The sequence below is a fragment of the Polyodon spathula genome, chromosome 7 (assembly GCF_017654505.1).
Source record: "Polyodon spathula isolate WHYD16114869_AA chromosome 7, ASM1765450v1, whole genome shotgun sequence".
NCBI lineage: Eukaryota > Metazoa > Chordata > Actinopteri > Acipenseriformes > Polyodontidae > Polyodon > Polyodon spathula.
In genome coordinates, this window is record NC_054540.1 from 11,344,135 (window position 1) to 11,356,708 (window position 12,574).

Genomic DNA, 12,574 nt, shown 5'->3' on the forward strand with positions numbered 1-12,574 from the left:
GCCGAGAGCTGGGGAGACACAGTTTCATTGTGGATAGATTTCTCGCTGCACTCCCGCCTCACATATTTGACACTTGAAATGTTCACAGTTAATCTGACACACAATTTCGAAGTCATGGGTGTATTCATCGTTATATAGTAAATACACTGGATTTAATCAAACATACAGTAGGTACTCAAAATGCTGATGAGATTACATTCACTGATCAATGGGCTATCGAACTTTTTTTTTTTTTTTTTGGTAACGTTTGCCAGTTAAGAGAGTTAAGTATTACTGGACATTGTTACAAGAAACACAACTATGTTTTATATGGTTTATTTATTTATTTATTTTTAAGTAGCCAATTTTGCTTTCCACTAACAGAAACACTATGATGTTTCTATGAAGCTTATATAACACAAACACTGTAAATATATTTCGGAAATTCTAACAGCAAGAGCACTAATGTTTGCTTAATAAAAAAAATGTAGTTGATACTCTCAATGTAACACAAAATTGACTTCATACCGTAAATTACCAATACGTTTCATCAAAATCTTAGTGCTTTAAAGAATTATGCAGGAAAAATAAATCCACACTGGTTTCTACACAAATCAAGGCAAGTACTTCGGGTTTTACAGTTAATGTTAGTAAGCTTCAGCACTCTAAAATCAATCTGTATATGGGGTATAATAGGCCTACCTATTTTTTTTTTAATGCAAGCCTAGCGTATGTAAAAGTATGTCCAGTCAAAATAGTTTTTTTATTTTGTTATTTGTGTTTATGTATTTCCCAAACCTCTGTCACTTTATTTACCTCACAGAAAAGGGTGGTCAGTTTACCTTTGAAAATACTCATGATACTCAAATTATTACAGTAGAATTATAAAAGGATTGACAAGAGTACTCACTCCAAAACCTCCACAGTGAAACAATGACCGCCCCGTTCCTATGATGCACGAATGAATGCTGTACATTGCTTTTAATCACACCAGTATATTTCTACCACTGGTTTTCTTTACAGTTGGTCAATTTATCTGGAACACAAAGAACTGCTTCGAAGCCTACAGCCGGGATGTGGTAACGAGCGCCCCCCCGCCCCCTTGTGAAAAAAGGCTAACTTAACTGTCGTTTTCCCAAAGGAAAAGAAGAAGAAAAAACAGATAAAAGGGACAAACAATTTCCAAATACTTTTTTTTGTTTACATAGCAGGTGGACGTGACGTCACCTTGGGTCGAGGTACTTCAAAAAATAACAACAGCCAACTCCGCGAGAGTACCTCCCCTGGGGCTACATTCTAATAAGCTAGTCCCAAACACCTAGTTGAATAAATTTTGATACATTGAATTCTAATGCAAAAAACATGCTACAGCTACTCTGTGAGTCATGTGAGAGCAATCTAACATGACTTAGTGTGTAGCTTTCTTTTCTTTTGCATTAATAATAACAGCAGCTGTGACTGAAGAAGAGAGCGCGAGACAACGCGTGCATCTCTTAGCCCAGCGTCAGCGGAGGAATATCTCAGTTGTTATTTATTCGGCTTGTTGTTCATTTTCTATTTTATGATTAATCTGCGTTCTCACGTGTGAACCCGCTACAAAGACTCTAACAACTTCTTATCTGGTGGCTGTTTCTTTTGTCATCTTAAAGGAAACAATCTACATTTTGGTAAGTTTACTCAGTTTCTCCCTTTTCTGACTTTCACTTTTCTCACTACGCTGCCAGCAAACTTCACTTGTTCCTTCTGAGCTTTTCAACTGATTCGAGTGGATGCCAGGACCAACAACGCAGCACAGTTTGCATTTTAGTTTAGCTTGTGCATTTTCAGATTTATTTATATATATATATATATATATATATATATATATATATATATATATATATATATATATATGTCCATATCTCGGGGACCTGAATTGTGTTTCGGAATAATTATATATATAAAAAAAAGAAAGAAAATAAAACTGGTTAACTTCAGATGGCTTTAAAAGTCTAATGTACTGCCAATCGCTCTGTCTTTTCATATTCAACATCACCAGGTTTTGTGAAATATTGCTCTTCTCGTTTTCTGGAAGGAGGTACTTACTACGATGAGATCGGGTCTAGCCTAGGTAATTTCATAGATAGAATTATATATAGCGTGAAAGAAAGTAGCGATGTTACCTGCGTTGTATAACAATGTCACCTGTAAACGCAGCAGAGATTCATGCTATTTACTTTAAAGCCGATTTAGATCATCTGCTGATTTATTTGTTTCTTTATTTTTTACAGTCATAAAGTACAGTATTGCGAAGCACTCGTAGCACACTGGAGCGTGTGTAATTCAGTGGGAAAGGCAAGTCCAGTAGTGGCATGGCAGAATAAAGCTGACTAGTAACCGTTTGTGGTCATGCTGAGCTACTACATATTGTAAGGTGATTTCAGAACGAATAGTATTTTTTTTCGATAATGTGCTGTTTCGACAATACTACTGTATTTGTGTTATTTTGTATGTTTTACTTACATTCGATATAGTGTCAAGCCATTCCTGTTATTTGTAAACTTTGTAAACTTACCTTACACTCTTGTGTTTGTAGTTGATTATCAGCGGACAGATGTTGCCAGATGTAGACTAGCTAATTTGAAATACATTTCTGTAAAATCTGTCTAGAATGAGAAATTGAAAGTTATAAATGTATTTAAAGGTAAATAGTGTAAACGCGTCGAGGTTTTTCTTAAAGATAATTACAGCGTGACAACAGTTTCGATTTAGAATGTACATTGATGAAAGATAAGAGCATTTTGAAACTACTGGTGTTTTTTCACGTAGAAATTGACAAGACATTGTAGTACCATGCACAACAGCTGACACTTACAATACCAGTGGAATTACAATGTGGATTTCTCTGTTTGTGTAGTTGATGTTTAATTTAAGAACAAATAAATAAAAAGAAACGTATTTGTTTTTATAGATGGATGGGGTAGCTTCGTGATATACAGTAGATACAATTTAAAATTGTCAGGTTAACGCATTTCTATTTATAACAATTTGTAAGTGGTTCCTACTTTTTTGTTGTGAGATAATCGCTCATTACTCTGGCATGACCTATGTAATATAATTACCAGTATTGTCAATTGTTATCATTAATATACGTGTGTTGTTTTATGTTTATTATTGTTGTTATGCGTTTTTTAAAAACAATTTGGAGATAAATATTCTTAAGTACAAGCTATACTGTATAACTGTATACGGCGTCAATCGTACAAACGCTAGGCATTTAAGGCTTAATGGAATAATACTATTACATATACTGATGATGCTAAATATGGTCGTGAAACCAAAATTCTTACCATAGCTGAATATAATTTCACTTTATTTCTTAAGAAGTCAGAAATTCACAACCACAGTATTAATTGTGATCTGGCATTTAGAGCCTTTCCATTCGTAAACTACAGTTGCTATAGACTACATATAGCCGCAAGGCATAAACAGTGAGGCTACTTTAGAAGCAGATGAAATAAGGCGTAGCAGTAATTTAAAGCACACACACACACACACACACACACACACACACACACACACATATATATATATATGTGTATATATTAAAAAAAAAAAAAAAATACTCAGGCGAGTTGACACTGTTAAAGACTGAGCCCTGCTGTTGTTTCTAGTATGTAAGATATGTGTGTGTGTGTGTGTGTGCGTGTCTAATATATATATATATATATATATATATATATATATATATATATATATATATATATAGTGTGTGTGTGTGTGTGTGTGTGTGTGCAAAGTAAAAGATTCTCATTTAACATTTTCCCAATCTTCCACATACACAGGTGTATTTGAATCCAGTTGAAGTTGTGAAACTTCAACACAAAAAGTATCCTCAGAAATTTAATTGCATTTAAAAAGCAAACGTAAATTTGTCCCCACACACAATATAGGTCGGGGGTGTGGTGTAAACTGCAGTGTTTCAAACATTTTTATTGTTTATTTTTGCACAAAACATAACAAATAAAAATGTTTGCACAAAAACGTTTTTTATTAAATTTATATATATATATATATCTATATATATATATATAATGGTGGTGTCTCCCCTTAGCCTGCACACTGTTTCACTGATTTGCAACGTCGAAATTTAAGTGGCATATCATAGATATCTATAGTATAATATATATTATATATATATATATATATGTGATACATATATGAGAGAGGCAGGCTTACGTCTTTGCAAGTAACATAACACCTGTGTGGATTTTAGAATTGGCCATTGTTGTGTTGAGTAATAACTGTATCATAATCTGGTTGGGACTTATTCCTCAGATCTTTTTCCTCCATCTAATTTAGAGCTAATGTAATTCACAAATGGTGGTTTATCAGCTCAGACTTGTTTCTGCTTGCATCTCACATTTAAGGTGACTTTTTCATTTTTTTTTTAATGTGAAAACAAATTCATTTTACAGTATATGATTATTAAAACATAAAATATGGCAAGGTATGCTAATACAATACAGCATATTAAATATACATTTTAATTATTTTAGTTAACCCCTTCACATTTTTTAATACAGCTCTAAATGTGAAGTTGGTAAAACATATATCCTGTGTCTGCCTTTGTTTTACCCATGGCTGAACACAGTCACTTATTTATATTAAATAAAATACACCATTTACATAAAATGGTTTAAACAGAAATAATTAAATAAATTAAATATCCCTGGGGGAAAAAAGAGAAAGAAAAAAGCAAACTAAACTAGCATGTCTTTCCAGTGCGTGATAAACTTATTTGAGTATTTATTTACTTACAGATTGAGTGATACAATCATTTTTATTGCATTTGTTACTGTACCTGGTGAAGGTTCAGTTCCTTTTTATTTTCCCTATTTTTTCAGTAGTGACTGTTAAAATAGACTATTATTTGTACCTAATGTGTATTACATTGATCTGTTACTGCAGGTGACCTCCAGATTCCATCAGCATAGCTTTTATTCTCCTCACTCCCACATATTTTGTGTATGTGTGTGTGTGTGTGTGTATATATATATATATATGTATATAATATTGTTTATTGAACCTTGGAGGGATTTTCATTGTTGTGGAAAATATAAAAAAACAGAAGCTTGTTTACTGTGGTTTCAATTGTCAAAACATTGTCTTTTCTGCTTCAGTGTTTTAGTGTATGGGCTTTAAGTGTAAATAAACTGCGCTGTACTAAGACTAATAGCAATTAAACTGGAAATGGTTGTGTTTTTAGCACTGAACTTCATAGAAGTGTTTCCATGACAACCTCCATGCTAGTTAAGGCAACCAAAGGTGATCAACAGTTAATATTTTTTCTCCTGCAAGAATGAAATTTGTGTTGACAGTTTTGGCCTTTAATGGCACTGTTGCACCGTGTGAAAGTATTTGTTTACCAGATCATATGCTGTTAGCTGTCGGCCTGAGATAGATTGACTTCTTTTGATAAAAGGCTGTATTGCATGTTTAAGAGGCTCCTAGACTTTAGTTATCCACATAAGTATAGCAATGTCTTTTTTGCTTCAATGCATTCTAAATTAGGGTGATTTAGAGTTAGAAATGCACTGCTGGGTAGTTTTAGACTAGATCTGTACAGCTAGAAGATACTTTGTTGGGGGGGGGGGGGGGAGTGAATAAATTAATGTAATACATATCACATACATTATCTCTTCTTAAATATGCACATTTATATTATACAGACGTTGTAATTTTTTAAATGAAACCAGTCATACTTTTCCACTGCTTCAAACAAGGTTAGCTGTAGCTCCTGATATACTAATGTATGAAACTTTTCCTCAAGGATGCACCCTGACCATCAAAATTCCTATTTACTTAAATGTACATTTCCTCTTAGGTCTCTAAATGTATTATTATTATTATTATTATTATTATTATTATTATTATTATTATTATTATTAATGTATGTATTTGTTTTACATTTTTAAGAAGGTTGTTGCCCAGACAGCCTTATCGTTTATATATGTTTCTTGTAACATGTTCTCAGAATACAAAATGTAAACGGAGGTATAAGAACTCCTTTTTTCTTTTATATTTTTATTTTTGTCTTGTTCCCGTGAGCCAACATAGAGATTTTATGACATTTGTACACTGAAGGCTTCTTGGGAGGAAGCTTGTATGCCTGCTGCTAAAACTGATTTTGGTATAGCACATGTACAGAAAGTTACATTATAGTAAAATGTATTAAACATTCAGTGAGGAATTATATTTCAGTGTGCAATTGTACACAATTGTTCCACTGCACCTTTACATGTTGGATGACTGTTCTCATTTCATAATAGATACATGTATTTTTTGGGGAAGGGGGTGAGGAAATCTCAGTATTATTATTATTATTATTATTATTATTATTATTATTATTATTATTATTATTATTATTATTAATAATAATAATTTATTTATTTATTTTACTCAAGAGATACAAAGAAAGAGGTCCTGGTGATCTTGTTTTTCATACAAATTGCTCTAATTCTGTATTTACAGGTATGGCAGAGGTGTATGTCACTGGAAAAAGGTTTATGTCACTGGAAAACTTGTTATTCATCAAGATCTGTGCAACTTCTAAAATCTTTTTTTTTTTTTTGTTTTACACTGTGAGTAACATAACCATTTTTGCTTAAGGGTGTAAATAATGGGGTCCCCAAGTGGCTCACCTGGTAGAAGTGCAGCCGCATGGTGTGCAGGGTGAGTCATACAGAACAGTTTCATGTCCTGGCTGTGTGAAGTAGCCGGTCTTCACTGGGGACTCCGAAGGGCGCGTCACATTAGCTCTGGCACTACCGTGGGTTAGGAACCATGCTGGCCAGACGCCCAGTAAGATGAGAGTGGACACCTGCAAGGCTGGCCTTTGTCCTCCAGAGGTCGGTAGATCACTGACATCTACTTTCAAGTTCCTGGGTGAAAAATAATAATTGATAATAAAAATAATAATTTGACACACTGTAAATTGCAGCGTACCAAATTTAGTCTACTCGATGTTTTTAACTAGTGGATTAAGCAGGTTTAGTCCACTTGATTAGACTAAAGTTAGTACACCTTCTAATCCTGATTGCAGCGTATCAGACGTTAATCTTCATGGGTAGACCATCTGTTAAATATAACAGATGAAACAAGCTAAACAAACTCCCGAATGCAGCATACCAAGTCAGATTTATGATGATCCTGTTCAAGTGGATTAACTTAGTATTTTATTTTGTACATTTCTTATATCCATCACGTTCGAGCAGTCAAAACCATGAGAATAAAGTATTTCACAATATATGTATGCCCTACATTTTTAAATAAACTTTTTATCCCTGTACCTTTTGATACTGTTTTCAGTTTAGCGCAACATAATTTCAGTTAATATGCTTTAACTATAAATAGCTAATGGTCCTTTATTACACATTTAAACTTTTCTGTGCCTATACAGCAGTGTCGGCAGCTGAAATGCAAGTATGATCTGATCCGTCGGTTTGAAAAAAAAACTATGAAGATAATTTAGATATTTTATTCAACATCATGCAGTCAAAGAAACTACAAAATTGTCAGTTTTTTGTTTTAAATACATGAAAAACTACAAAGCGGTATGTAATTACGTAACATTATGCAGCAGGTTTCATTCTGCTTTATGAAGCAACATGTGCTAATTCTATAACGTGATGCAAAACTTTTGGCCATAGCTGTTGGTTAGTATCGATCTAACTTGTTCCGTTCAGTTAAACCAATTACCAGGATCATCTGTTTGGTGCGCTGCAATCAGGATTAAGTTAGTACAGATTTGCAGGATTTTCTAGTCCGCATTTTAGTCCACTTGGTGTGACTGAATCACTGGTATGCAGCAATTGACCCACTAAATGTAAGTTTAATGAGGAAATAAGTTTAGGTACATGAGAATACTGTAAAATGTTCATTCAAAGGGTCTTATTCCATGCAAGTACAATAAAGATTTTTTTATATAAAATAAATTGTATAATGAATTCATGAGAAGTCAGCACACATTTTTGAGGAATTGAGGATTCAGTATAGGCCTTGTGGCACACAAAAGAAGAAACAAAAAACATTGATTTACATTCGTTTCATATTTCAAATTTAAAGCAGTAGGTATTGATAGTAACACATTAGACTTGTTTTTAGATTTTCTGAGGTTACAACTGATGAACCGAGCCAGATGGGTCGCAATCCAACCTAAGCCCAAGAGACTAATAAATGAAATAGTGTGCATCCAGTCCTCCAATTGTATAAATGGGATCTCTTTACACTCTCCAGCAGTATCACCGATTGGCACCGATGAGGACAAAAGAGGGGGAAAAAAGTTTATTTTTTATAAACCATTCAAAATTTCAACTGGAAAACAAAGACACGTAGGGAAATTAGATCTGCTTTCATTTGATTTACATTTTGAGTTTGCTACTGTAGTGTGTCTTTATACTTAACTATTTTATAGTATGTGCACACGTCAAAAGCTGTTTTTTTAAACACGGTGACACAAGTAAGCAGTAGTAATTCTCTTGTGTAGGGAGCCAAGTTCCATATGAGAAGTCACAGAAGAGAACAATGTGTAAAGAATTACTTAAATGCGAAGACAAGGGAAAAATACCAGCGGCACTGAATGAATGCCTATTGCACGACCTGTCTGTCTCCCAGGACTAAGGAATGAGATGTGACATCAGGGAGAGAGTTTTTCCTTGATAAAGTAATAGTAGTAAATACATGAGAATTTAATTGTTATTTATTAAAAAAAAAAAAAAATGTTACTTGTATTCAAAAAGCTTACAACATTTACTACTTTGCATGCATTGGTAATGTAATTTCAATAGTAACAATGGCCTACATCTCCGTTCAGTGATTTGTGATATGTAAAACATTTTGTATTTATACAGTATTTATACAGTATTAAAAGCAAGATAAAATGGGTTAGTTTATATAACCATATATAACGGGTATACGTGTGTGTGTGTGTATATATATATATATATATATATATATATATATATATATATATATATATATATATATATATATATATATATATATATATATTTTGTGTTCTCAACTCCCAGTGGACAATAATTGTCAGACAAAAATACATCACAGCTCCCACTAATTGACACTTGATTTTGCTATCTCAGCTCAAAAGAAGACAAAATGAATGCAAAGCTTTTGCAGCTGAGTGTGCATAGCAGACAGAGGCTTGGATTGAGGTGTGCTGTCAGTACAGCAATGGAGTGCTGTGTTTTCCATGTCTACCATTTACCTGACCTTGATAGAACTCAATTTCCGACTTTCTGTCACTGTTGCATCTGAGAATATCATGTTTATGAAAGGACATTTGATAATGGTCATTAGAGTCTGATAATAACAGTAATCTCTTAGTAAAAAAAACCCCCCCCAACCCCATTTGATGGGTGTTAAAGTAAAAATTATTATTATTATTATTATTATTATTATTATTATTATTATTATTATTATTATTATTATATTATCTACATATATTTGAAGAAAACAGATTTGTGATAGTAACGTCTTTTGACAAACACATTAGGCTGTGAAAAAGAGCATCAAGCTTGGGGCTTCAGGCATATGGTGCTAACTTTTGCTAGCATAGTTCCAGAACAAGTTACAACGCTCATGAAGGGTCATGTACAGTCTCAGGTTCGTTCCTTCAGTCTGAAAACAACTAAAAGTGAAAAAATGTAATGAAAAATATGGAAATCTGACTTGGCTTTGAAAACCAGTTAACTCAAAAGAACACAAGAAATAAACAGTAAGTCATTCGCCAATATATACAGTACATGGAGGCGAAGGAATTGGCTACGATTTTCAGTATATTATTATTTTGGTTTTACTATTAGAATGTATTTTGTAACCCTTTGCAGTGTCTACTGGAGAAGCTGTGTGCAATAATTTTAACAGTTTGTGAAATTATTATGATTTAAAACTCCTCAAATGCTCTACCTGCTTATTACATTTAAAATGATTGTAGTTTGGGGGGGGGGGGGGGGGGGGGGGGCATAAGGGTCTATTTTATGGATGTAGCGTGGTAGCTCCAAGTCCCCACATCTAACTGGACTGTTTATTAATCCAGCTGGGGTGTTTCCCCAGGAGTGATTTATAGACACACTTATTTACATTACTGCAGGCAAAAAATACAATGAAATTAGTTTTGCAACAATTACATTTTAAAAGCAATGGTAATTAGATCCTGAACTGTTTAGATAATTAAATTAACCCGTTTATGTTTATTGTTAATTTATTCAGCACATTTTACGTTTTATTTTTTTCCTGTACTGTATGCTTTCTACAGTCAAGGGAAAGCATGCAAGACCAGAAAATTTGCATTTGCGGCTGACATGAATTACATTTCAAAATACTTTTGTCATTTGTCATTCATAATTCATCATGCTAGATAAGTTCAGATGTGTCTCTGAAAGAGGAGAAAACAGGCTGCAAAATTACCAGATGCACCCACAACTTCAACACTCAAATAATAAACTCGAACAATAAAAAAAATAAAAATAAAATAGTGACACATTAACCTTTGAACTCTGATGCGGGTTGAGGGTTGAAAAACAAAATCGCAAAATAAACAGTAAAAATAACAATTTAAATAGTTAAATTGTAGTAATAGTTAAATAGTTCATCTTCTCTGTAACCAAAACACATTGAATAATATATTTTAGTACCTGTTTTTAGCCTTTTATGTTGGACTATAGCATCAGATGTTAATCCCCTGAGAGGTGATCAAATAAATGGTGCATTCCTGACAGAGGTAATTACACTGTTTGAGAGCCTCACAGTAATCACAGGTCAGAAGGCTTCAGTTTTGATATCACTACTTTTGAAGTAAACAGCTACACCATATGGATACAGCAATACAATGGTTGATGTCTGTTATATTTAATGAGTAGTTTTTTTAATTTAAATGGTCACTTCTGGCAACCAGCAGCACGAATTGTGGAGGTTTGAGTACCCATCAGAGCCCAAATACCTTGGGGGGGGCAGCTGTTGCTGATAAACTTTATTTATCAGCATTATTTTTTTTACATGTTTTAGGTCAAGAGGAGTCAAACCTGTTACAACACCTGATTTCCTTTTGCATATGCAAATAAGTAGTTTTGTCATTTAATTAAACAAGGAAAGGCAGTGGTCCCTTGTGGTTGCAAATGAGTCTGGAACACAGCCCATTTGGAATGAGACCGAGCAAAAGACAACTGTGGGTTTTGTAGTGTAGCTATGGGATGTTGCTTCTGTTTTGGGCTTTATTTCTGGAAGTCTGCCTGCAATTTTGAAACGGGAATGAAGCAGAGTCTTTTAAAGGCTAGAAGATAAGGAAAGGTGTTTGCTGTCACTGACTGTAGGCTACTTGTGAAGTGTGACATGCCCAGGAGCTAATGATCGCCATGTGGGGCTGCCATACACTGTATAACTCAGCTTCATCATCTGGCAAGCCTATAGCATGCTTTCCAGCCACTTGTGCTTAGAACATGTCTAGTTTGGTTTGGGGACGATTGATCACTGGTACAGTACATAACATGCTGGATCTTGCACACAACAGAAACAAGTGTTTTAAATTTTTTTTTACATTTTTTTATTACATTTTTGTTCATGGTTCTCGTCGTTAAAAAATAAATAAATCAATACAAATGTTCACTAGTGTTTATTTTGAATTGTGGCTACATTTTACTCAGTGATATATCAATGATGCATTGTTTCACCTATGCATTTCGCTTCATCTTTACATGCTGTCAACTCAGATTCTGGAATTGCACCATGAAATGTACTTTTAAATTTGTTTTCCTAAATAAAATAAATTAAATTATTAAATACAAATTGTTGTGGAATCACTTTAATAAAGGAAAACACGTCTGATTTTGACAAAGGTCTCTGGCTTCAAGTTACCTCCAGTTTGCCCTTTTCTGATCAAGTGTCCATTTTGCTCAGATAATGAACAAAATTTGCTCTTTGCCCTTTTAAGACAACTTTTTGAGCCACGTGTCTCATCTGATGTTTGAGTGTCTTGCTATGCCCTGGCAGCATGACTGGTCAGTGTAAAAGTCGTTTTGGTCCAAAGCATAAACCTTTGCTGGTAATGCACCTTAACAGCAATTAGTCTTGATTTTCTGCCGAGTGCCTACAGTGTGTTAATCTCATCAGGACATGTAGACGTTTGCTTCCATAGACTGCTGTGATTTGTAGCTCTTCCTTTTCACAGCAGTATTAAATACCAACACCTCTCTGATATGGAAGTTCATTAGAGATATGTCTTTGATGGCAGTCCTTTCAGAGCTTCAGTTTCAAATACCTTGATGTAAAGCTTAAGAAGCCATTGTATTGTAAGCCCTCCTTGATGTATCTTATTTAGATCTGCATAGTAAATCAAGAAAAGTAAATAACAAGGCAGCAGATGGAATCAAGGAGATACGGCCAGTGAACAATTGTATTTGTATTTTGTTATGATGTTGACAGCAGCTAAAATTCACTAGTCTAGTTCCACTGATCTGCATTTCAAAGAAATCTAATTTAGCGGCAGCTCTAAGGTTTGGAGGATAACGTTTTTTTATTGTGTCTTTTATTGTATTCTTTG

General features: G+C 33.9%; 1 protein-coding gene across 6 annotated transcripts in view; it reads left to right on the top strand.

Moving 5' to 3' along the window:
- Nucleotides 1-1,448: 1,448 nt before the first annotated feature.
- foxp2 (forkhead box P2) overlaps nucleotides 1,449-12,574 on the top strand; it is a 147,157-nt gene continuing 136,031 nt past the window's right edge. For 3 of the 6 annotated variants that reach the window (XM_041254521.1, XM_041254526.1, XM_041254522.1), the window contains exon 1: nucleotides 1,450-1,646. The gene's annotated coding sequence lies outside the window, so the exon portion shown is untranslated. Of the gene's footprint in view, nucleotides 1,647-12,574 lie in introns of all 6 variants that reach the window. The other 3 variants (XM_041254524.1, XM_041254525.1, XM_041254527.1) reach the window with 3 other exon arrangements.